This window comes from Dipodomys merriami, unplaced genomic scaffold (genome assembly GCF_024711535.1).
Source record: "Dipodomys merriami isolate MVZ:Mamm:240054 unplaced genomic scaffold, mDipMer1.0.p SCAF_5, whole genome shotgun sequence".
Classification (NCBI taxonomy): Eukaryota; Metazoa; Chordata; class Mammalia; order Rodentia; family Heteromyidae; genus Dipodomys; species Dipodomys merriami.
The window spans coordinates 64,797,238-64,818,393 of record NW_027206068.1 but is presented as its reverse complement, the minus strand read 5'-3'; the positions used below and the strand labels follow the sequence as shown (position 1 = coordinate 64,818,393).

At 39.6% G+C, this 21,156-nt stretch overlaps 1 protein-coding gene across 8 annotated transcripts in view; it reads right to left on the bottom strand.

Moving 5' to 3' along the window:
- Cald1 (caldesmon 1) overlaps positions 1–21,156 on the bottom strand; it is a 220,704-nt gene that overhangs the window by 102,332 nt on the left and 97,216 nt on the right. Inside the window, exon 1 of one of the 8 annotated variants that reach the window (XM_069996818.1) lies at positions 508–630. The exons of the other annotated variants lie outside the window; for them this stretch is intronic. The gene's annotated coding sequence lies outside the window, so the exon portion shown is untranslated. Of the gene's footprint in view, positions 1–507; positions 631–21,156 lie in introns of those variants that run through there. 8 annotated transcript variants of the gene reach the window in all.

Genomic DNA, 21,156 nt, shown 5'->3' with positions numbered 1-21,156 from the left:
AAGTTTAGTCTTTTTCCTAAAAACTATTGGAGAAAGCAAGATCCCAGGATAACCTTGAAAAGAAAAAAATTAGAAAAAGTAAGAAAACTCCCAGGAGTCAGATATACTGGTAGACTGCTTTGAGAACTACTGACAGACTTTGTTCTTTGTAACTTGGGGAACCCCAGATAAAAGTTAGGGGGAAAAAAGCAAAGAAAGAAAAATAGAAATAGGAAATTAGAAGGATGGCAAGAAAGGGATGCGAGGTCACTAAGAAAAGTAACAGAGACATAAACTGATACGGCATGTAGGCATCATTTGGATATTTTAACAAGTATTACCATCAGGTTTTTAATAACAGCCTAAGCCATGAGACTGTGACTAAATTGTACCATGAAGCAGCATTTTCAAAAGCAGTTTCATTGTGACCAAATTGTCTTCAGAGCTGAAAAAAACAAAAACAAAAAACCCAGCTCTTTCTCGATATATAATCCAATCAGTAAATTTTTTTTCTTTACCCTTTCCTACCTCCTTTGTGATGGCTTTAATTCCAGAAAAATCTTCTCTTTCCAGCTTTTCAAATGAGGAGCCTTCTTCCCTTGCGTTTTTGTGCCATGGAATCAAGTATTCCAGAATTTCCCTGCAGCCCCCCACACCTAAAATGACTACCAGGAAAGGGGAAGCAGACTCTTCTCGCTTTGTTTACAGAGCTGTCAGTGGTTAGTTAAACTCGGCCTGGAATCTGGCATTTAAGGCCTGCTTGAAGATTGTTTCCTGTGTGGAGAGGGAGGCCTCCACTTCCTCTGGAATCCTAGGCTCTGCTGCGCTCACATCGAAAAATACTTTCCAGCCCTTCCTATGGACATGAAATGAACTATTTGCCCAGCATAAGAAAATCAGGCAGAGTAAAAGCCCAAAGTCATCATGCAATGACATCTGTGTATGTGTGTGTGTGTGTTTGGTGGAGGGGGGTGAGCAAAACTTTGATTCTGAAACCAAGTTCACAAACTTTCTTACATAAATTGCCAAATTCTTTTATTTTCAAGAGCTTCTTTCTCCTCTTAAAAAAATAATAAAAAACCCACAAACAACAAAAAAATAAAACCCTTAGCCAATAAAAACAAAATGATACAAGGTTAGACGTTTTTTTCTCCCCCACCTCCCTCTTCTAGGGTATTATTTACTCCGTTTCCAAATCTTTAGAAATTCAAATTTGGGGTTTGGGATTTTTTTTTTAAATGTAAGATTTTTCTTTCATTCTGAGTACTTCTTAAGACTGTGCTAATGAGGGAGAAAGAGTTCTTTTTCATGTGTATTTTAAAATGTGGGGAGAGAGCCTCACCAGGGACCCTCAAGCTCCAGGATTATTTTTCCCATCTCTGCAGACATGAGCTCCTGTTCTGCCAGTTCTGAGGGAGCTAGGGGGCGAGCTGCAAGGGAGAACTTGCTGGTACAGTGAGGCAGCAAACTCTTTTCTTGACTAACTATAGTGACAATAACAGAAACCGCAAGAGAGCTATCTAGATACAAATTATTTTATGTCTGAATGTGGCCTAGTAGCCTGTTGAGCATGCTCAAAATTCTTCCTGTTTCATCCAACATAAACAAGGTGTTCTGACTACTGATCAACCCCAGCTACACCTATATATCTGCTGCAGGTGATAAGGGATGATGAAGGAATAGCACCAACGATGCTGCCCAAGATGCACCAGCCTGCCACAGGCAGCCTGTCCACCCAGGAGCATAGTGCAGTCACGTTTCCCATTCTCATTGGCTCTCTATCCACACAAATTCTACTACCCATTTGGTCCTCCAGTTCCTTGGTTTTCATTTCTTACTTTGGCCTATTTTTCATTTTCTTTCTTTTTCTTTTTCGTCAACCATGGGGTTTGAACTCAGGGCCTAGGCACTGTCCTGAGCTCTTTTGCTCTACCACTTTGAGCTATAGCCCCACTTTGTTTTTTCTGGTGGTTAATTGGAGATAAAAGTCTCATGAATTTTCCTTTGTGGGCTGGTGTTGAACCATGATCTTCAGATCTCAGCCTCCTGAGGATTAATTAATTAATCCTGAGGATTAAAGGTGTGAGTCCCCAGCACCTAGCTCTATTTTTCATTTTCTAAACATGGAAAAACTATCTGTTGAATGTGCATGTGGAGATACCAAGGAGGAAAGAAAAAGGAAATGGGGAGAATAGAATTTTATGCAATTCAGCTCTGTAGACCTATATTTGTGGAGGTATGCTCTGTGGCTATCAGTGGGTATAGCTGAAGTTGGAGAGAAAGTAGAACACATCTGTGCACATCTGCATCTCCTTGGTGTGTGTGTGTGTGTGCATGCATGTGTGTCTTGCAGAAGGGGGAGAGAAGGTGTATATATTTGTGAAATTGGCTCCTGATTGGTCTGAAATCAAGATATCTTTATATAACCCCTTTTCTCTGGCACTGTTTCTATGTAAGAGGAGCCATGTCTGGGTAGAGCTGTAAGTGATTTTCCTCCCTCTTTTAAGAGCAGCAGCTTACATGTCCCCAGTTGGTAATCCTTCATTTCCTCCCCTACCTCCAGTCAGGGATGAATTCTTTCCAGCAAAATTGGTTAGGAAACAAACTCCCAACCAATGAAGTGATAAAATGTCAAGACAGAGAGACTCTATACCCCAGGAAGCTCTTGGGTGTCACAAATGAGCAGAGTAGCAAGGAAGAGAAATTCACGTGAAGATAAGTATGCATTCATGTGTGGGAGAGTGAGGAGGCCCGGGTCTAGTCAAGGTACCTTATATGCATATAGGAATATGTTAAAGTGAAACCCCTTGCAATACTAATTGATGCTAATAAAAATGTAAAAAAAAAGAATAAAACTAGTTGTGTCATAGATACGGAATAAATTAATATAGCCTCTAAAAGTAACAAAAACTGAAGATGTACTGTGTGATGGACCAACCATCTTTTAAACTTAATTTTTTTTTGTAACTCAGAGAGTTTTTAAGATTGTTTCTTAGACATAGAGAAACTGAACAGAAACTACAGTTCCCTTATACATCTCCCTCCCCTATCCTATTTACTTTCCTCATAAAATTAGGTTAATTTGTTCCTTCCTTCAAAAAAAAATTAAGGTCTAACCATATCTCAAAATATGATCTTATTCAAATCATTACACACACAGAGAGAGAGAGGGGGGGGGGGGGAGTCAGGATGAGATTGTGAGGATAGATCCTAGTTCGATAAAAGACTGTCATAATAATAGGAGGGAAATGTAATACCAAAAGAAATATAAAGTAAATAGCTTGTAAAGATACAGGGGTAATGTCATGAGAATACCAGGTGCTCCCTCCTGAGAGACAGGCATGGCACAAGTTTTTCTCTAGTTTCTTCTGAGAGAGCATGGTCTGTTCACAACTTGACTGCATATATCCAACCTTCAGAAATGTGACACAATAAAGGATTCTTGTTTTAAAACACCCCATCTAGGCTTCCTCATTGTTGGAGCAGCCATGAGAAACCAATGCATCCTATGATTCACATCTTGGCAATAATGCAGGGTACATGCTTTATTATAAACAACTCAAATTCAATGAATTTTTAGAGACTGAAGAATACAGTTTACATCAGAATTCATATTTTAACTGAATATACAATATCATATGTCCACAACATATTCCAGTATCCTACAGAACATCTTCTCTGCCTTAGAAACCTCCTGTGCTCCTTCTCTTCACTCCATTCCACCTCCTTCTACCCAATTCCTGACAACCACTGGTCTTAAGTTTCTTTAGCTTTGGCTTTTCTAGAAGGTTATAGACTTAGAACCACATGGTATGTGTCTGGCCTCTTAAGACTGGCTTCTTTCAGTGACAATATGAATTTAAAGTTTTTCTCCTTGTCCTTTAACAGCTTAATAGCTCTACTGGGCTATTTCTAAAATTGTAATTTTATTCTATTTACATAATAAACCTGTGAGATAGCTATTACAATCCTTATCTTACAGCATTTCAAAGTATACACTCAAAAATGATTATAGTATTCTTGGACTAATCTAAGACTTGTTTTCTATTCCAGGGCTAAATTAAGAGCATCCAAGAGAAGGTCTAAGAGGATGGTTATCAGTGATCTGATCTCCATTTTAATTCTTGGGATCACAAGAGCTTGGACAGGAATGGCCTTCCGTTTCAAGCCATTTAAATCATAAAACCACCAATTTACAAGAGATTTCAATTAAATTAGCCTTCCAAATATTTACTGAGTGTCTTTTATTAGTAGTGCTTTGTAAGTCTTACAAATCAGGGTAGTCATATAGTTGACAGCATCACTATATACATTTAATATCTCAAAAGTCTTCTTGCCTGGTGCTGTTAACTCATTCCTGTAATCTTAGCTACTTAGGAGGCTGACATCTGAGGATCATGGTTTGAAGTTAGCCCAGGCAGGAGTCTCTATTTCCAATGAACTGCCAAAAAACTAGATGTAGAGGTGTGGCAGAATGCTAGCCTTGAGAACAAAAGCTCAGTTACAGCACTCAGGTCTTGAATTCAAGTCCTAGGACCTAAAAAATAAAGTTTCATCTTGTGTATCTCACAATTTTCTCCTCTATTTCTCAGTGTCCTCGCCTTCAACATAATGCTTCTCTCCTATTTCTTGGAAATCAAGTCTTCTAGTGCTCATAACCATTACTAGAGAAGCTCTTTCAAACCAGTCATCATTTTTCATCCACTGTAAATTTCATAATTAACTACTTCAAGGAAGCCTCACAAAAACATTTATACCAATGATTTCCAGTAAATATTTACATATTACTATGTTCCAGTTGCCATGACACTGGAAATGAAACAAGTCAGAAAAGGTGTTTGTTTTCCTAGGAATTTGATTTCTATGTCTATCAGGCTGCTGTAGCTTAGATATGTTTTGTTCTCCAAGGGCTCCACCTTTAAGAGGTGGAAGTTCCATGCTAGGCTTGCGCTTTGAAAGGGATTGATGTTCTGGGGCACAAGGAGAAGGGCTGGTTAGTTCTCTCAATAGTGCTGCTAGAAACGAGCAGGAGTGGGCCCTTCCTGCCCTCTGCTTTCCCGTTCTGTCTTGTGCTCTCTCCCTCTTCTCACATAGACCCCTGTGACTGGGATGTCATCACCACAAGGCCTTCTCTAGAATAGCCAAAATATAGCCATGCCATACTGCTGGGCCTCCAGAACTAACAGCTAAATGAACTTCTGTTTTTTATAAAGCATTCAGCCTCAGGTATTTTGTTACAGAAAAAGATGAATTTTTACACAAACATGTTATGCATATCTTCAACCTGATTCACAACCATTGTCTACTATTTGTGTTTAGTTCATAGAATTTAGAACTTTGAGCCAGGTACTGGTGGCTCATGCCTGTAATCCTAGCTACTCAGGAGGCTGAGATCTGAGGATCACAGTTCCAAACCATCCCAGGAAGGAAAGTATATGAGACTCTTATCTCCATAAAGCACTACAAAACCAGAAGTGGTTCTGTGGCTCAAGTGGTAGCGTGCTCACCTTGAGCTGAAGAGCACAGGGACAGCACCCAAGCCCAGAGTTCAAGACCCCAAACCAACAAAAAAAAGAAAAAGAATTTGGAGCTTTGTGGGAGAAGGAAGCATATTTTGTCTGTTGTAAAACCTGGGTTAATTTCAGCTAGGCTATTACTAAAATGCAATATGTCTCTTCTTCCAGTAGTGGGTGATGTCTGAGTGCCATTCACTCCAGTAGATTCCACATCTTGGTTTCTAATTATCTTTACTTACATCAGTCCTTTAATTGTACTCATCCATAAACTTTTGGCAAACAGACAGGAACAAACCTTTCTGAGATATGGATAGAAATAGTTGGGCATTGTTGGTGGGAGTGTAAACTTGTTCAACCCTCTGGAAAGCAGTATAGAGGTTCCTCAAAAGACTCCACATAGAGCTCCCCTATGACCCAGCAATCCCACTTCTGGGCATTTACCCAAATGATCATAAACAAGGCCATACTAAAGCTACCAGCACAACTATGTTTATTGCAGCATTATTTACCATAGCTAAGATATGGAATCAACCCAGATGCCCCTCAGTAGATGAATGGAACAAGAAAATGTGATTTTATATATATATATATATATATATATATATATATATATATATATATATATATATATATACATATATATGCCCCATTTGTTAGGAAGTGGAGAGATTGGAAAAAATTATATTAAGTGAAGTAAGGGAGACCCAAAGAAACATAGTTTCCATGGTTTCCCTTATTTGCAATAATTAGTATGTGTCTAGGATAATCTTATCAGATGAGCAGAAAAGGTCAAAAGCTATGTACATACCACCATATAAGATGATGCTAAGTGAAATGAACCCCAACATATGGACATAAGAGGTTTTTTATCTTTGTTGCTATTGTTTTTAATGTACTACATGATTTTTAAAATTTCTTTTGTATGTACTTCCCCCTATGGTATAACCTGTATTGTCACTGTATTTGATGCTGGTGCCTTGCATCTTGTATATACATTTTTCACATTTGGAGAAGGGAAGGGAAATAACAAAATGCTGAAACAAGAATACAGGTTGACCCACTGTAACAATGAGATGATACTATGTTGAAAATGAACTTTATAACTTTGGAGGGGGGAGGAGTTGGGGAGGTGGGGAGGGAAGGGATAGTAGGGGAAAAACAAAGGAGGAGTAACAATGCTTGACAAGAAAGGTACCAATTACCTTACTCATGTAACTCTAACCCCTCTAACAGCATCTTTAGAATAAAAAATTGTTTTAAAAAAGAAATAGTTGGTCAGGTTATACTCATGTGCCTGGCCTCCTCTCTAGCAGAAATGTACCTTATGCTTGACCTACCCATATTTCCTCCTTTCTTGGTAAAAATGATCTGGGTATCTAAGTGTGCACCCTTTTAACTTTATAATTTAGAAATCACTAACGTTCCTTTCAAGCCATGGCATCCCACATTAACAAAACACACATTTCATTACCTCTCAGATGTATTTTATAACTTTCTACCCCTTCATTTTTATTCCTTCTATTCTGTCCACTTGGAACGAGTTCTTGCTTCTTCTCCCCATCCACGTTCTATTCAGTCATTTCTTCCTGACTCAAATTTCATTTCCTTCATGCTTTCCTATAGATCCTCACTTAAAAGTGGTCTTCCCATCCTTGAACATTCAAAACTCATCCTGATCATTAATAATTGCTGTCTTATGCCAGCATACTCATCAATAGTTCTCTCCAAATAGCATTCAAAAAATTTTAAATTAATATTTTACCTTCCATATGCTTTTATCCTTAAGGCAACGTGTGACAAGAAACAGTCTTCTTGAAATGCTTACAACTGGGTCATAGCATCTGACTGGAGTCTCTAGATTTTTGTATGAGATTTTACCATTTTAAATATGGAAAATGTAATTCAAGCTGATTCATCTCTCTGGACTTTATTAACTGATCAGTGTTTACAAAATAAATCAAAGGCCTTGGTACTAGATTATATATGAATCTCAAAAGTTATATAAACCCACATTTGCAGTAGTTACACAGTAAATCTGGCAGTGTTTTCTTTATGGCTGTAGAAAATGAACTTTTGTCCTTTAAAAAAATATCAATTTATCAACCCACTTTGCTCTTTTCTGAACTGAATGGTTCATTTGGGACCCAAAACTCAAATAAACAAATGGATTGTAATGTACAGTTTGGGCTTAACTTTAGCTCAACCTTCATTATCTTGGTCCAAGAATCGCTGCTACTTAAAAAAAAAAATACAAGCAGCCAGGCGCTGGTGGCTCATGCCTGTAATCCTAGCTATTCAGGAGGCAGAGATAAAAGGATCATGGTTCAAAGCCAGTCCAGGCACAAAAGTCCATGAGATTCTTGTCTCCAATTAACCAGCAAAAAAGCTGGAAGTGGAGGTATAGCTTAAGTAGTACAGCCAGCCTTCATTGAAAAGCCAAGTGAGAACACATAGATCTTGAATTCAAGCCGCCATACTGGCATGCCACACACACACACACACACACACACACACACACACACACACACACATTCACACACACACACACACACACACACACACACACACACACACACACTCACGCACACGGTACAAGCAATCATTGAAACACATTTGTCAAGAACAGCCACATGGAAATGAGAACCAATATTAGCCTGAGGAGTGCTGCTTTCTCAAGTTCTTTGTTTCCCTAATGAGTTCAATCCAAAACACAAAGTCCCACTAAGAACAAGTTAACAAGTAAATTACATTTCCTCTATTTATATTTCTCTATCTCTGAAATGGGAGAACTGACACATATAACTGTCCTAAAGCAGTATCTCTGCACCAAATATAGACAATTTAGATTTGTGAAATCTAAATTTGGAAGGCAACATATGTAGGGGCTGTAAGTCATATCTTAAAGTGCTACCAAAAATAACATAGTCTTAATTTGTAGTACTCGATATACTTCAAAATGCTATGGTTATCATTACTTTGTTTCCAAGCAGAAAGAAGAAATACATCCACTTAATCCAACTTTAATGTTGGTTCCCGAACCACAGCAAATTGGTGGGAAACCAGGATTTATATGGGGATTCATCTCTAAAGAAACATGTAAGTTGCTTGGGCTGGGAAGGTGGCTCAGTGGTAGAGCGCTTGCCTTGCATGCATGAGGCCCTGGGTTTGATTCCTCAGCACCACATAAGCAAAAAAAAAAAGAAAAAAAGAAAAAAGCCGAAAGTGGCGCTGTGGCTCAAGTGGTAGAGCACTAGCCTTGAGCTGAAGAACTGAGGGACAGAGCCCAGGCCCAGAGTTCAGGCCCCACAACCGGACCCAAAAAAAAAAAATTAAAAAAAAAAGAAACATGTAACTTGCTTAAGAAAGTGAAGAGAAGTAAACATTTGGAAAATAATACCTTCCATCACTTTTTCAGAGCTGAATTATTTTTCCCTGATGAACTCAGAGAATTAAACTGCAAGAAACTAGTTGATAGCAAATTAGAATAAAGCATGTGTCCCTGATATGCTCATGACCCATAGGAAAGAATAAATGGCAGGCATATGAACAGGTGGAAATTCTCCACCAACTGCATCCAAGTGAGGAAAAATGTACACCCTTGTTGCAGAAAGAAGATAAGACCCGTAGGAGGGGTTGGGAATTTAGTTCAGAGGAAGACCACTTGCCTAGCAAGCACAAGGCTCAAGTTTGGCCCTCAGCACAGAAAAAATAAAAAGGCAAAAAAAATCTGCATAAACATACGAGTGTCTGAAGGACAGAAGCACACACCTCAGTATCACACATAATCCAGGTGTGAAGCGGAGGTTGGCACCGACAGAACTATCCAGCAATGAGGAGGGCTGCCCCTTCCACTGGGACAGAGGTAAGATGGCCGTCTGTGTAGAGTTAGTGTGACAAATATATTTTTAATAGTCTAAGTCTGTGTTGTCCAATGAGATAATTTAAGTGACTTAAAATTGGGAATGCAGTTTCTGAGCTTCACTAGTCCCGTTTTAAGTGCTTGGTGGCCATGTGTACTTAGTGGTTCCTGCTCCCGTGTAAGTGTAGAGAATGCTTTCAACATGGAAGAAAGCTCTACTGGACAATCCTGCTGTGAGAAGATCCCACTCCTGGGTTGTGTGAAGCCATGGGCTGCCTTTTAGAGACACGGATATGCAAGCTATGTTCTCTGAATGTCTCTCTTCCTAGACCTTCTAATCTCATGGGGAAAAAAGTATTGAAGTGTGGGCTATCATACCTCTCCAAGAATGGATTAGCAGCCTCTTTGTTCCGTGTGGGAGTATTTTGTGCATGGATTAATGTGGTGACTAAGCACTCGGATACTGAGAAAGTAAAATTCTTAGCAAATGCAAAAAAAAAAAAAAAAATAGAAAAGAAAAGAAAAGAAAATGGAGACACTGCCTGAAGAAAGATCATACTTCAAACTGAGTAATGAGACTCAGAGAGTGATTTACTTGGAAATGAAGATTTAAAAAATGATGGGTTTTTTTTCCGTTTTTGTTTTGTTTGAGACAGGGTCTCACTGTATAGCTCAGACTGGACTCAAACTCAAACTCCTCCACCTCAGCTTGCTCAGTACTGAGATCATAGTTAAAAATATATATTATAAACATGGTTCCAAGATCACTGTATTTTACCTAACAACAATTTTGCTTGCTGGCCTTATTTTTGTGGGAGATTGGCCTAGTACTGTGATCCTCCTACTTCTGTTTCCCATGTAGGTGGGCTTACAGGTGTTAGCTACCATGCTTTGCAGTGAGGGCCTGTTGAAGACCAGCAGAAGACTTTAGGAGTTTTGCACCACTTACTTACTGACATGATTTATACTGATATTATGTTTCTATTTGTGCTCTTAGTCTTATTACCTGTATTTTAATTACTAAGGACATGCTTACCTTCTCTAAAAGATCGCCTTGAGGTGATTACTCACTTTCATTATCCCCTCAAAGTTCTTAGCAACTATTCTTATACTTACTGTTAAGTTCACACTTGTTAAATTGGAATGGATTCCAAGGCATTGCTTATTCATTGGACTTAACTGGTAATCAGACCAACTTGGCCAAGATATTATCAAAAGACCACACCTCTAGTGGATTCATAGCCACCTCTGGGTGGGGAGGGGGGGAGGATTATAAAATGGTAGTTCTGCTTTTTGTTTGTGGTCGTTTTCCTCCAGAGCGAAAGAACATTCTAGCTTCAGGAAGAGGAGTTTTAGGTGTTTGTAAGCAAGGGAACTGGTTTGTCTCAGGATATGCAAAAGAAAAGAAATAGATGATATATGATAAATTAAAAAAAAAGGAGAATCAGGGTTGAATGGAGATTCCTTGCCATTCCTCCATCATAATTAAAAAACACTGACATCCAAGGCTTGTTTAAATGCTTCCATCAGTCTTAAAAAAAGTGTTGTCTGATTTTGTTCTCTAACCACGCTCAGCAATTAGAAACATAAGGTGCAGCTCTGAATGTTTGCTTGAGAACCTACTATTCCCAGGCCTGGTGTCTTTACCTATTGGCCGCCAGGATTTTGGCTTTTCTCACCATCTCCCTTTGGAGATGAGGAAGAATGTGAGGTTGCCATAGGCATTTCAGGGGTAAAAACTGGAGACCTCTACCCCGTAGTCATTGCTTCTGATTTTGGTACTCTTTGTCTTTGTCTTCTATATGTTTATTTGATTTGGGGAAAGGAGGGGGAATCATAGAAAGGGTTGGACATAGGGTGAACCAATGCAACAAATGCAACAGTGATACTCACTAGACATTATGTTGAAAATGAACTTTATAACTTGGAGCGCGAGGGGACTTGGAAGGGAGGGAGAGCGGGAGAAAATGAGGGAGAGGGTAACACTGTTCAAAAAGAAATGTACTCATTACCTGACATAACTGTAACCCCTCTGTACATCACCTTTACAATAAAATAAAAAAAATAATTAATTAAAAAAATTTGGAGACCTCTGGCACCATATAGATTTGAAAATATATGGAAGAAACTCAGTTGTGTTGACCCAGTTCCTTGCTGAAGGTATATACATTTACACTGGCTTTGGAAGTCAGTAAACCAAAGATGGCGAGACCCAGATTTCAAACCAAAGGAGTCAAAAACAGGGTCTTTACAACAGCCAGCTTGAGTTGACAGCCAGACCAAAAAAGCCTATCTGATGGCTGATGGTGCATTTTTGTCACACTCTTGCTGGAAAATCTGCACTTTGTAAAATGTTCAGGTTTCACTTCTGACAAAATCCACGAAGAAAATGGAAAAATACTTGTAATTAAGGACTTTGACTCTAACCGTTACCTAGTTTGTCAAATTAAAACATGTGGCAACCACCTGCTAAAGAACTTGGGGGGAGGGGGAAGATACCTTGTTTTTTTACCTGACCTAAAATCTTTTTTTTGGAGCACATTTTTATTTCTCAATATTTTTGCACTTAAACAAAAGCTGTCTGCACTATGTAGAAAGATGACTAAGCAATTTTACATTAAGTAATCAAAGACAGCCCTGCCAATTTTAGAATAATTAAGTTTCTGGAGCCTAATATAAACAGTTCCAAGAACTACATGTGGCCTATCAAAAGTATATATTACAAGTAGTCTACCCTGTGGCCAGCTGGCCGACAGATCAACTTATTAAAAATAGAGTTGTTCAGAATTTGGAGTATTATTTTTCTTTTCTCGCTATATTTTTCCTGCATTCAACTTTGTTTCTTTGGGAATGTTGTCAAATATACAAAGGAATTAAAAAAAATGGTTGTGGAATTGTACCTCTTGTAAACGAATGAGCATTTCCCTTGGGGTGCTATGGAATTCACAAATCAATTCAATTTCAGCTGTCTATAAGGGCCGACAAAGCAGAAGGGAACAAATGCATCTGCCTTGTTCCCACTCAAAGTTGAAGGGTTTGTATTTCACCTAATCATTGCCAAGGTATATAGAAACTACCATACACCACTAATAGTCATTACCAGGTAGGTTGATGGGGCAGAATTTGTCTCTGTGTGTGTGTGTGTGTGTGTGTGTGTGTGTGTGTGTGTGTGTGTGGAGAGAGAGAGAGAGAGAGAGAGAGAGAGAGAGAGAGAGAGAGGGACAATATAGGGGCTTTAAATTCAGAACCTTATGTTCTCAATTGGCTTTTTTGCTTAAGGCTAATGTTCTACCACTTGAGCTTTTTTACTGGCTTATTGGAGATAAATGTCTCTTAGATATATATTCCTGGTTAGCTTTGAACCGTGAGCCCAAGATCTCAGTTTCCTGGAAAACTGGGACTACAGGTGTGAGCCACTGCATCCTGGCCATCACTATTACTATTGTTTTTACTAACAAGCTTAACGTTTTAGATGTAACCCTACTGGATTAACTGATTAAGAATTTAAAAGAAAAATTTAAACTTGTATCATGCGTTATGACATGAATCCTGGATAACTTTATGTAGTAGATACAGGCTAAGTGGAGAAAATAAAGATAGGTAGATGAATCTAGTCCACCAAAATGTTAAATAGGCTCCCCCCTCCCCAGCTGCCTTCAAGGCTAATTCTCTACCACTTGAGCCACACCCCTTCCACTTTGGTAGTTAATTGGAGATAAGAGTCTCATGGACTTTTTCTGTCTTGGGCTGGTTTCAAATCTCACATCTCAGCTTCTTGAGTAGCTAGGATTACAGATGTGAGCCACTGGTACCTGGTGAGCAGGCATTTTTAGTGGAGGGAGTAAATGAATGAGAACACAGAATATGTTATTGTGCAAAGCATTCAATGGTATTCTGTGTTTAAATCAGACATAATCAAGAGGGGCTGAGACTGTAGAATTGTCACCATGTGAAAACTTCAATAAAGACATTTAACATATGGTTAGAAGTATCATTCATGTAGTAGTCATTTTGTTTGGCAAAGCATATAAACCATGAATGCAGATACCCTGCCTTTACAATGTTCAAGATCAAATGACAGAGACGGACGGACAGACAGACAGACAGACAGACAGACAATAAATAAATAAATAAATAAAATACATATTGTGAGAGGAGAAGGAAGGAAAAAATCATTTACTATAAGAGAAAACTACAAGAATGACCTGATTATGTATGTATATTTGTGACAGTGCTGAGGCTTGAACTCAGGACCTGGGTCTATTCTTTAGTTCTTTCACTCAAAACTGGTATTATACCACCTAAGCCATACCTCCACTTCTGGCATTTTTTGTGATAAGCTGGATCTAAGAGTCTTTCAGATTAGGCTGCCTGGGCTGGCTTTGAACCACCACCCTCAGATCTCAGCCTCCTGAGTAGTTAGAATTACAGGCATGAGTCACTGGTGCAGGGCTCAAACAGGAATATTAATATACATAGAGACACGCATGGATTAAAGGAACACAAGCTCCTCATAAGGGAACACAAGCAACTCAATGAACACAGTTTGTACTCATTCATCAAATATACCCTGACATCTATTGTATCCCAGAGGCTAATCCCTTTGGATGCAAATAAATAAACTTCCAACTTTCCTCTTCTAAAGAAATGAGGAGGAGACTTTACTAGTCTCGTTTGAGAGATGGTAAACTATTCTCATCCCGTTTTCCCACCGCTGGTCTTATGTAAGTAATACAAAAATTATGATCCACCAGATACTGTGCGTCAGAATTTATGCAGACACGGGAATGCATGTAAGACATAAACTAGGGTGGGAGGCAGGAAAGAAGGTATTTTCTGGATCTATCCAGCTTGATGATCTTCTGACCATAAAAGCATGTTTCTCACCCATCATCAAGCAGAAACTTGCCGATTTCAATAAAGCTGGCCCACTGTGTTTTCAAACTCTGGTTCATGATTCCAAGAAATGAACTGTTCATAATAAATGTATCCCAGTGGCCGAACATCTCACAACCAGCTTTTCCATTTTGAATACCACAAACAGACCTTTTATTTGTTGACATACAGCCCCTGGATATTCATGAAAACAAGATGTTCTCTTGCTGCTTTTTAAGTTAAACAGATTTAAGTCAGGGTCTCAGTTGAATTTCAAAAACAGATGTTACATAGCAAAAAATGCTGAACGGACCCCAGCAGCGAGAGGCTAGTTCACTTCAACTTGGATATTGTATGTCAGCAGTAGGAGTGATCAAAACATGCCTTAAACTGGAAGCAGGAGCAACTCCAGGTTTACTACCGCCTTGTGGGGGGAAATGACTGCACAGAGGTCTGAGAAGACCTTAGGCATCCAGGGCTCTTGGTATGGGAACTAAGCATTACTAAGAATGAGAGGTTTAGCTACCTTTTCCTCTCACCTGCCACGATCTGCTCCTCTGTAGGTCCCAGAAGCCTTCCATCAAACAGCTGTGCTCTACCCATGATGATTCCTCTCCTTAATCCACTCTCTCATACACATACAACTCCTAGTCAGACTAAACTCTGAACACTCCCAATGAGTTTGCCCTCATTTCTGACTCTGGACTTCTGCTTCCTCTTTTCTGTAATCAGAAGTGCCCTCCTCCTCTCCTTTTGCAAACCCCATACGTTTTTCTAGAGTCCAGCTCGTTTTTTTAAATTAATTTTTTATTGTAAAACTGATGACAGAGGGGTTACAGTTACATAAGGTAAGGAGCACATTTCTTTTTGAAGAGTGTTACTCCCTCCTCATGTTCTCCTGCTACCTCCTGATTCCCTTCCCCTCCCATTGTAAAGTTCATTTTCAACAGAGTATCCTGTTGCATTGGTTCACGCTTTGTCCCACCATTTCTGTGACGCCCCCTTCCCTTCCTCAAATCAGATAAACTTATATACAAGGCAAAGAGGATAGAAATAAAAAACAGTGACAATAGGGAATAAGCCAAAGGGGGAAAAAGAAAGAAAAAAGAACGCAAACAGTTCCATTTTTTGGAGCTCATTTCAACAAGCATCATTTTATATGGTCATATGCACATAGCTATTGAGATATTGTGATCTTCTGCTATGAATATCCTAGACATATTCTAGTTATTAACTCAAGTTTTATCTGTATCTCAGAACCAGCCTCTCTTTTACCTTCGACAACATTCTTGGCAATGGTCAGTAACACATGGTTTGTTCTGCAGACCTTAATCAGATCTGCAGCTGATCAATGTGAGGAATTAGATCTCTTTTGATATTCCCTGAATGCTTTCTTCTATTCATGAATAGGAAACATTAGCTACATGTTTTAAGCATTTTGGCTGGAGACTACTAACTAATGCCCCAGTTTGGTAATAAGCACTGTTTGTTCCATCCTCTCTTGTTTTACCTTTCTGGGATCAGCATAGAAATGTACCTGCTGGCTCTCCTTGTGCCAGCAAGAGTCTCATGACTGCTTCTGGCCAATGTTTCTTCTGGGTAGCTTTGCTGATGGGAGTCCCTTCAGAGTTCTTCCTCTCCACCATGGTGGTCAGTATTTCCCAAGGATAGCTTTTGGGAGGTGTCTCTGACTACGGAAGTCAAGAATGTAGACCAGAGGCCTCCCATGTCACCAGGGTAATGAGAAACAATGAATGACAAGCAAACTTTGTATAAAAATCACCAAGATTTTTGGTTATTTCTAACCCCAGCATAACCTAGCTTGTCATAATGTACATCTCTGCTCCAAAGCAAGTACTTATTCTTATGTATCTATTCTCTATTTCCTTCTGTGACTTTTGGTCTAGAAATAAGGACAGGCAAGCTGATTGGAACACTTTTTCAGGGAAAGCATCAGGGCATAGAAATGGCTCCTATTTTACTTCCTCATTGGCCTCATTTCATCCTTAGGAGCCATGAAAGTGCTGTTAACTATGGAGGTGTTTGTACATTACATGATTGTTTATATCAAGCATGACCAATTCAAATGTTCTTAAGAATTAAAGAGGTATGGGCTTGGAAGGTGGCTCACTGGTAGAGTGCTTGCCTTGCATGCATGAGGCCCTGGGTTTGATTCCTCAGCACCACATAAGCAGAAAAAGCTGGAAGTGGAGCTATGGCTCAAGTGGTAGAGTGCTAGTCTTGAGCTGAATAGCTGAGGGACAGCGCCCAGGCCCAAGTTCAGGCCCCAGGACTGACAAAAAAAAAAAAAGAGAGTTAAAAAAATAGTTAAAGAGGTAAATATTTGGGGGACATGGAGAATGCTTGAATCACAAAGGACCTTCCAACTTAAAGTTTTGAAGAAAACATGATCTGCAAGCCAAGCACTGATAGCACATGTTTGTAATCCTAGCTATTCAGGATGCTAAGATCTGAAGATCATGGTTCCAAGCCAGTACAGGCAGGAAAGTTTGTGAGACTCTTACATCTATTTAATTATCAAAAAGGCAGAAGTGGAAGTGTGGCTCAAGTAGTGGAGTGTCAGCATGGAGAGAATAAACTAAGGCACAGTGCCCAGGCCCTGAGTTCAAGCGAAAGTATTCACACACACACACACACACACACACACACACACACACACACACACACACACACACGAAGTTCCCTTATTTAATAGTTACGGAGCACCATCTAGTACTGAGCACAGTTCTGAGAACTTTATAATTATCAAATTACATTCTTATAACAATCTTTTTAGCCTCCATTTTACAGATTAAAAAAATCAAGATCCAGAGATGTGAGTTATCTGCCCAAGGTCCACACAGCTAGTTAATGGCTGTAGACCTGGGATTTACACCCACCTGGTCTAAGAGTATGTATGTTTAATTAGAATACTCTGTTACATGTTATAAGCCTTGTAAATGGATGATATAAGATCAACAGGGACCAGGGCCTTAGGTGAAGGCCTGGAAGGACTTATGCTTCCCAACAAAGTCTTACCAAGACCCATTTCCTGTCAGGAGGGTTTGGCTTGCCTCATGTTAGGGTAATGTGATGTTTATTAATGAAGTAAAAATGAATCTCCTGTTTAAGTTCATTTGTACTTTGGCGAACTGATTTGTTATTTCACTTAAGTGGGGTTCACTTAAGAAAATAAGCTGAATTCATCCTAAAATCTTAAAAAGAAATAAATCACCACTCTTCACATGTTGACGGATTCTTTGCTTTACTCACTGTATTAACTTTAGGAAGCTAAGTTATCTAAGCTCTTGGATGCCTAGGGGAGGACCTATCTAGGTTTTGTAGGACCTGAAGATTATTCAGGAGGCTTATTATCAAGAGCCTTTCTTTAGAAAGCAGAGTACAATATTAAATGTACAAAGTTAGGTTTGGGCTTGTGGCAGGACTACAGCTCCATCGGTTTCATGACATATCAGTTTCTGATTTTTCAACTTCTTAGAAAGAAGTTAAATGTTCTTAGGAACATTCCATAAAAAATGTCACAACAACTTTACATTGGTTTTCATTTCAGTTACTTTTAAAATGACAGGTTCATTAAATGAGGAGCATGAGAAGGCAGAGAACATTTTGTAATATTATGACCCCTTTGTCAGGCTGAGGCCAATGAAAAATAAATAAAGAATATCAGGCACGTTAATTTATGTCAGTGAACACACTATTGGGTTCACCAAAATTTCCACTGTATTGATTTTCTTTTAAAAAGAGATAATATTAGAATTGCTAATGTAGCCCAGACCTAAAATAGCACCTGTTATGGAGATGACCCAGTTCAATTCCCTGTAACTCATCTCTGCAGTAAGTGAGTGGAAGTGTATGTATGAGGAAGCTGCTGGGAATGGTGGCCACAGTCTCTTTCATCCATCTCAACTTATAATTGCCTCATTGATTTATAAACCATTAGCCAGTGATCTGGGGGAGGTGCTAAGATCAGTTCTTAGAGTCTTTCATGGTAACAAACATCTTTACACAGTTGCTTCTTGATTTACACTGTACTAACATCTTGAGAAACCCATCATAAAGCAGAAATACATTTTCCATATTTAAACTGCCAAATATGGTAGCATGGTCGCACAGTAAAGTTCAGTGCATAAGTGGTTTGTCCTCATGATAGTGCGTTTGACTAAGAAAGAACTATGGCACACAACCTTACCGAGAGTATTGGGCTACCAATTACTAGCCTGGGAAAAGATCCAAATGGAAAATTCAAAGTATGGTTTCTAACGAGTGCATATGGTTTCTGTACCTTTATAAAGCCGAGAATTGCTAAATAGAACCATTGTAAGTCAGGGACCACCTGCGTTTATACGTTTTGTGACTCTGTGATAAAATCAGGATCAAAATCATGGATTTAATATATTTATGGGAGAAATTCTTTGAAGAACTTGCAGAAAATGTTCTTGGTAGAGCTCCTTCCTTAAAGCCTCACATATGTTTGTATTCACTCCCCCCAAGCCCCTGCTTTTGCATTTTCTGGATTTGATAAACACACATTCTCTCAAACTCAGGATACCTCATTCTACACTATATCATTTTTAGTTATTAAATAACAGGACTCAATATTAATGTTGGCTTTCTCCATCCTTCTTTAAGAAAGTCTTTTCAGCCAAAGATATTAAAGCGCTTTTTTTCCCTGTCAGTGAAACAGCCAGCATCCTAAAATCACAGCTCATCTAGACCACATTGGCGTGAATATTCAGACTCCATTTGTCTCCAGCTCTTAAAGCTGGTGTTAGAGTGAATGATGGACATTTTGTTTTGAATTAGCAAAAGGGAAGGAGGGGAGACCCTCCAACGAATAAGTTTAACCTAAAGTATCTGTTTCAGTGACTGTAGCTTTGCCTTTTCCTCAAGAAAAAGTGAAAGGAAATATAGCTCTAAGTTGACATTGATGGGCTTCGGAGAATAATAGGAAGGAAAATGTCTTAGGTCTCCTTGGGGCATTTTCCCCATCTCAGATGGAGGGTTTATTCTACTTAAATCCTACTTGTCTTGTTGCACATGCAAGAGGGTCACAACTTAATTTTATCGAACATCTCAGAGCAGCGTTTGGAAGAATTTGAATCTATGTGCTTTAATTGTACAAGCCATATTACATTTGGAACCACAGGTGAGACTTTTGATAGTTTAAAGGGTAAAATAGCATCACCATCATTGCTACTGTCTCTTTATTGGATAGTCACTTTGCTATGGGAACAATGGCTGAAAAGGAGTTCCAGACAGGGCTCCTGGAAACATGGTATTTTCCTTCTGTCTTCTGCACCTCCACCTGGACTGCGCCATCCTGGCATAGTCTGTCAATGATTATGTGGGATGGGAAATGTGTGCTTTCCCAGAGGTGCCTCTCACGAACAGATGCAGTTCCCTGGACCTCAAATCCCCTTATTTAGTCAAGCTTAGATCTATAGGCAGCGAGCTGGAATGTTCTCTTAACCTTCTTACAGCTAGAAAGAACCTGGGACCCTGTGTTTGTCATGGCCCAGTAAGCCCCAGACAAACACTGGCTACATCCAGGCTCACAGTGCACTTTCGTTCTCGTATCTCAGGACAAGGACCCTTGGAGCAGCTTCCTTCAGGGGAGATTGGATGAAAGAGTAGGATCCAAGCCTTCTTCCACTGAGACTCATCCTACAACAACTCCCAGAAACCCAATGGAAGGCATCTTGGTTTCAGAAAGACCTCAGCTCCTACCAGTTTGGGTACACTCGAGCTAACCAGGAGATGAAGCATTTCATCAAGGGTATCCAAGGGAGGTTCCTTCTGCAACATTTTGAGGAAAAAGGAAGACTAAAAAAATTCCCAAACCTCACTTTCTGTTCCATCTGGAGCTCCAATGGACTCAAAAAATATTGGCCCACAGTGATTGTAAAGTCTCCCGTGTATGTGGTTCTCACATAAGGGCAACGACGGCTAGGTGCTCACAACTCAAAACACTGCTTTCACATGCTGTTAGGGAAATGATCTTGAGCTGACTGAAATTAATGAAACACAGTTGGGAGGCACCTATGCTGGCCCCTGGCCATCATTCATTGGAACACCCCCGCGAGGCCATTCATGGATCACAGAGCTGTTTCCTCTTCTTTCAAATTTCTTATTTTATATAAATAGTACTTTGTATCAGTGGCGTTTTGGGTAGTTTCAAGACAATGAACTTTTTTTTTCCTTTATGGCTGTTCTAGGACCACAAAGAGGAAAGCGTGGGAGTGGGTATTTGGAGAAAGCTAGCATCTCAAAGTTCAGCTAAACAAATGGGTAGAGGGTATAGAAAAAGGGGGAAGACCCAGACCTTCTATAGCCTTTCTGCTAGTAATCACACAATCAAAAAGCTGTTTAAGGCTGGGCACTAGTGGCTCGTGCTTGAAATCCTATCTATTCAGGAGGCTGAAATCTGAGGATATCTTGGTTCAAAGCCAGTGTTTGAGACTCTTATCTCCAATTAACCAACCCCCCCCCAAGTGTAGAGCACCAATTTTGAGTGAAAAAGTTAAGGGACAGCTCCAAGGCTCTGGGTTTAAGCCCCAAGTCTGGTGTGAGCGTGCACGCATGCACACATGTGAGCGTGTGCATACACACACACACACACACACACACACACACACACACACACACACACACACAATTTCTAAGAAGTCCCACCCCCACTATGTAAGAAAGACTGAAACTGGATTTTGAGAGAAGGTCTTTGAAGAAGTCAATTAAAATGACATCTTTAGGTTGAGTCTCATCTACCATGACTGGTGTCCTTACAAGAAGAGGACATTCAGGCACAGAGACAGAGGTACTGGAGAGGTGTCAACCCAAAGATGTCCCTGTGGAGAGCTGAAGAGAGGGTGCTATTTGCAAGAGAGATCTTAGAAGAAATCTTCGTCA